Consider the following 6,000-nt stretch of genomic DNA (forward strand, 5'->3'; position numbering starts at 1 on the left):
CATATATAAAGTAGGAAATTTGTTACATGGAGCGCAGTCGTGTCCAAAAGTAAGGTTTTATTGATGAACTTTTTTTGTTAAAAACTTTTTAACGAACAACGAGCGACGGTTTAAATTTGTTAAAAATCACTCAGGGTTTTGACCTTAACAACATATATCAAGATCAAGGTCATCGAAGGGTGATCAATATATTTGCATAATTACCTAATCACAATATATAGTTGGGAATACTATGTATTAATTATAATTATAATCAGATATAATATAATAATTAAAATAATTAATTTTAGTATATTAACTTGTTTATTCCGCGTCTTTGACTTTTACATTCAATGTATTGAAATTAATACATTGAAATCAGGTGCGTTTCCATCGCAAAAAATTGATGAAGAATCGCAGATGCAATGCATTTTAGGCTTGTGTCACTATGTACAAGAATGAATAACACGCTCATATATCAACACACGCACGCACGCACGCACGCACAAACACAAACACAAACACACACACACACACATGCGCGCGCGATTACGTAAAATCCCTGTTTTTTTTTCATCGCACATCCAAAGGATGTTTACAGGCGAAGTTACATTATAAAGCAAAATACATTTTGTCTTTCTATTTTTCCAAAAGTGATCAATCATCCTTAGTCTTAGATTACTACAAAAGTAATTAAAATATCATTAAATACGTGTATGGCCTGCACTCGTTTTACGTAAGCTTAATTTAAGAGTATACATGAAAAAAATTGATTTTGCTATGAACGTAAAAGATTGCAAAATTTAATTGTCAAACAATATTAAATCTTATTGGACCGTGAGTATTTAAATCAATGAATACCGATGAGAACATGCCATAACGGTCAAACTGACCGGATCTTGGGTGTTCCTATATAATTGCATGTGAATTTATATACTACGTTTGTAGATTTTTAATTGCGCGCCAAAATTTTTTTTAAACTTGGAACATTACTAAACTATCGCAGTAATATTATGAGTTAAATCGACTAACAATTTAAAACTCGCACGGAATGATAGAGATTCAGGTTTGACTCCCGGTCGAGGTAATATTTTTCGCAACAAAAGATTAATGATTTACAGATTTTAACATGTCACTCAACATTATTAGGATCGATTTAAAGATGCGCAAAGAGCATCAAAAATTGTTAATTAATTTAACAATATAATATTAATATTACAGTAATATTACTGCGGTAGTTTAATAGTGTTGCGTTTCAAGTCTAAAAAAAAATTCGGCGCGCAATTAAAAATCTACAAAGGTAGTATATAAATTCACACGCAATTATATAGAAGCACTCGAGATTTAGCCTGACCGTTACAGTATGTTCTCATCGGTATTCGTTGATTTAATTGCCATATACACTTGCTGTCTATAACAAATACTTTATAATCCGTGTATTGCAAATGAAATTTACCATTATGACATAGAATTAATGTTCACGACAAATTTTTTCTCTCTATGTATGAAAAATTATTTTCGAAAGGAAAATATTTTTGTAGACTTATTAATAAGTTACATGAAATTCGAGCATACTTTTTTTAGTCAAATGGATCACAAAAATTGAATATAACTTGGATTGATTCATACATTTGATTCAGTTGAAACGAGGTTGTTGTAAAAGAACTTAATTTGCAATGAGAAAGGTCAAGTTGATCAGCGAATAATTATCAATAGCAGTAGGCTATGAAGCGTCATGGATTTAATTATTGCAATCCATAACGACACTGTCATTATAGGCAATTCAGGAACTCGTCATCATCTATTCAACACGACCAGTACGTATCTGCGTAAATGCGGCTAGCATCAACTCGATGCTCGATCACTATTAAAAATCTATAGTGTTAAATTTAACCTAATTAAACGATAATTAAATTTGACATTATATTGTGTCAATTCGACACTATATAGAGTTAAATTGATGTTGTATAGTGTCAAATATAATCATTGTTTTAGTATAAAATAACAATATAATTGAGCAAAAGTGACGTCTCATTACTAAATTTGACACTATAGATTTAACAGTGATCATCAAAACATGATTGCATGTTCCTACACGATGTCAATTTCTCGGATAGTCGGAAAACTAATCAGAAAATCAATCGATAAAATGACGTCAATGAACGGCATGCATCGGTGTTTAATTCTCTCTCTAAAATATAACAATAGACTTTAATTGGCTGCGTTCAGCAGAAAAAACAGCCTTGCACTTGATTCTTTGATAAGAATAATTCATATATGTTTAAATTTAGTAAGAAATTAAGGGCAAGACTAAATAATACTAAATTATACTATAAATTTTACAATAGCGCTGCAATGTTATTTTTCTGCTAAACGCAACTATTCTCTTGACTTTGCGTGCATCATAACATTATAAAAATGTGCTTACAAGTATACGATGAGGCAACTAGAAAAATATAAGCGATCAATCAGTATGGAAATGACCTTTTCTTTTCTCACGCGAATATAGGACGAGTCTCGTTAGAGCAAGTGTCATCACACGCAGGTAAACGTAACGTCATCGATTTGAGCCTATGTACATTCCTCAGTACTCATCGATGACGTAATGCGTGTCGATTAAAAATCGCTGCTACATTTAAATCACACAGAAATGATATATGACTATTCAAGCTCAATTCAATGAAAAACACAAGGGAGTTACGAACGCATCCGCTTTCGAGAAGGAATCCGAAGGATGCTCGTCGTCGGCTACGAGTTAATCATTCCTAGTCAATTGGCAGCGTGAGAATTCATTTTGTACATACAGTGCAACGTCGTCAGACTCTCGGAGTAAATTATGAAAGAAAAAGAGGGAGGACGAATGCAATCACGATTACGCAATGCACGGTTTTCTATTATGCGAATTGTTTTATTAAGATAGATAAAAAAAAGCGCGCGAAAACGAATAAGATGAATATTTTGTGATTAGACTGAATCCGGTTTATAGTAATTAAATTCTCTTATAGGAAATATATTCTGTGTAATTGTCGGTAACGATCTTAATTTATTGCTCAATCGATATTCCATCGACAAAACTGGATTGGTCGTTTTCTTGTCTTGCAACGAATGTCGTATGCGAGTTTTATTATGTAATACGTGATTGTGTTTCCTCTAAAGCTGAATCCGGAGGGGGGCAGCGTTAGATTGACATAATTCCGAGCAATGATAATGCATTCCATAATGTTGAGAGTAATGAATATGTATAAGTCACATTCAGATAAAAGGCTAATGACGAAAATTTATAAGCAATTTCGAATTCAATTAAAGACACAGTTCCTCTTTAATACAATTAATAAAATTATTGCCATGCAATTAACGAAAGACGTAATATACGAGAGAAAGACATAATATTGATTCTATATATATTTTATCTAATTATAAAAAGAATCATAATACTGTAAAAGATAAAATGTTAATTTTAACTCAAAGACGTTGAGTGGATTTTTTGAAACATGCAAAAATGTTAATTTTAACATTTTTGCATGTCTCAGAAAATCCATTCAACGTCTTTGAGATAAAATTAACATTTTATCTTTTACAGTATATAAATAATTTTAAAATAAAAAATTATATCAATTGCTTGTGAAGGTGTAACAGATAATAATTCATATATTTATATATAATTATAATAAGGCTCAATGAATTTAAAAAATAATAAAAAGAAACAGAGCTACGAGCCTAAATATTCGTTAAATAGTAATATTGATGGTAAAATAATTATGTCATTGTGTTAAAAATATATAAAATTTAATATAAACATAAAAATATAAAATTAATGAAAACAAACGTTTCGACCTTTGTTAGGTCATTATCAATGTTTAAAAAGTCGCGAAAATCGTTAACAATATACGAATATTATAACATTATAAAACATAAATCATGTATAAAATTAAGAGTATAAAAATATATAATGTAAATTGTATAAGTCTCACTCGCATTGAAATTCATTTCGGAATGTCAGCAAGAGTCCACAAAATTAGCGCAAATCGTCCATTATTATATATCATGAGGTTAATGAAATATTTCTGTCGAAAACGCATCAGAAATGTAATAACAGTAAAAAAATATAAAAATAGAAAAGATATAATAATACGATATATAAAGAAATATTCAAATCGTAGAGGTAATCTAATACAACATTAGTAATAAATGCAAATAGTGCAAAGAAAGTCACATTTCAAGGTAATAAATTAAAACAAATATAATGTAAAAATAACAATTATTATACATTATATTAATAATGTTAATTTAGTGTCAATTAAATTAAAAAATAATAAATTACCTTATATAAAATTGTGTCGAAGTACAATTATAATTAATGTGTCATTAGAATAATGCGAGGATATATTTATATTATATATTTATATCATATATTTATCTCTTTTTTTACCGACTGTTAAATTGTCATCTGCTTTGAAAATCTCTATATACTTTTTCAATTTACATTCTTCTTCATTTATAGAATAAAAAGATGTTCAATTAAAAAAAAAATTTTAATAAAAAATAAAAACATTTAATTAATTTTTCTAAAACAGAGATAATGAAAATTGCTTTAGTCTTATTCTCTTTTAAACATTCATAAAATTATTACTCAGAAACTGAACTAGTGATAGAGATTAAATTAATCAGAAAAAAAGAACGCGTCGATATCAAGTTTATTAACTTTGTTTTGATTGGTCAAATTCCATCTCAATTTCAACTTCAATCTAGAGCCGCATTTTCGAAAGATCACATATGAAAATACAATATATATCTAATAAAATACAATACATATATTTTAGTTTTTCTCAGTATTTTTGTATGCGATATTTTCGAGAATTAATGCCCCAAATACAGACATAAGTGCGTATGAATGTCCGCAACGCATTGAGCTCATTGTCAGTGTAGGTTTGTAGATTCAAATAACTGTGTAGATTAATCCTACGGGATGCAAATTTTTCATTCATGAGAATAGAGTTCCTCTAGTAAGAGTTAAGACACCGAGTAATGATTTTTTATTAATTCCGCCATATATAGGGAAAGAGCGGTGTATACAAAACAGAATACGTTCAGAATACGATAAATGATATGTATGTACATGAATTCAATAAATGTTGATTAAGATTAAATAATTTTTCTTTATAGTAATTATTTTAAACGAAATATTTCTATTATTCTAATACTATTTTTATGATAGACATACATATATAGTCTATAACTTCAAACTTACGTACACAAAAATATATAATGATGAAGTATATTGTTTAAAAGCTAATTTATAGATAAAATGCCTATAGCTGTGATGTACAAGGTTGTAAAAATTCTTCGAAGAAAGGTTATAAAATGTGTCTTTCCCTATATAAAAGATAAAGAAAGATGTGCAATTTGGGTTGCAAATACACCTAAAAGATACGCAAACTGGACACCTACAAAATATTTCGTATTATTATGTCAGGTGTTCTCAAATTCATATCTGGAGACACGGTAGTGTCTCGGCGCTAAGCCAAGCGCGCGACACTGCCGTGCCTCCTTTACGCGACACGGAGAAATTTCGGGGTCGAGATGATCAGATCTCAGTAACGGCTGAACCGATCAAGTTCTATATACGCTCAATCGACAGGAAAAACTTAAATTGTATGATAAAAGTGCTTTCATTTTTTTTCTACGTGCCCTACGAGCGGAGATATCGCGACGCAAAGTCCGGATCTGTGAATTTTCACGTTTATAAAATTAAGATACGTCATCGTCGCCGACCAAAGAAATGTACGTCTCGTTTTTTCGATAATAGAGGGCCTTTGACTTTATATGTTATCTCTCTCTATCTATCATCTCACTCTATCTATCTATATCTAACCAGCAGACCAGTGTTGCATGGTGTATCACATATGTCGCGCCCGCGATTTTAACCTTACAATTAAAAATAAAATATTATTCAATATAATATAAAATATTTATTAATAATATACATATGTTATTATATATATAAATATTAAAATTAAAATA

General features: G+C 29.6%; 1 protein-coding gene across 3 annotated transcripts in view; it reads right to left on the minus strand.

Moving 5' to 3' along the window:
* LOC108774093 (uncharacterized) overlaps window positions 1-6,000 on the minus strand; it is a 56,187-nt gene that overhangs the window by 10,444 nt on the left and 39,743 nt on the right. The window lies entirely within an intron of this gene.

The sequence above is a fragment of the Cyphomyrmex costatus genome, unplaced genomic scaffold, assembly GCF_001594065.2.
Source record: "Cyphomyrmex costatus isolate MS0001 unplaced genomic scaffold, Ccosl1.0 scaffold230, whole genome shotgun sequence".
Classification (NCBI taxonomy): domain Eukaryota; kingdom Metazoa; phylum Arthropoda; class Insecta; order Hymenoptera; family Formicidae; genus Cyphomyrmex; species Cyphomyrmex costatus.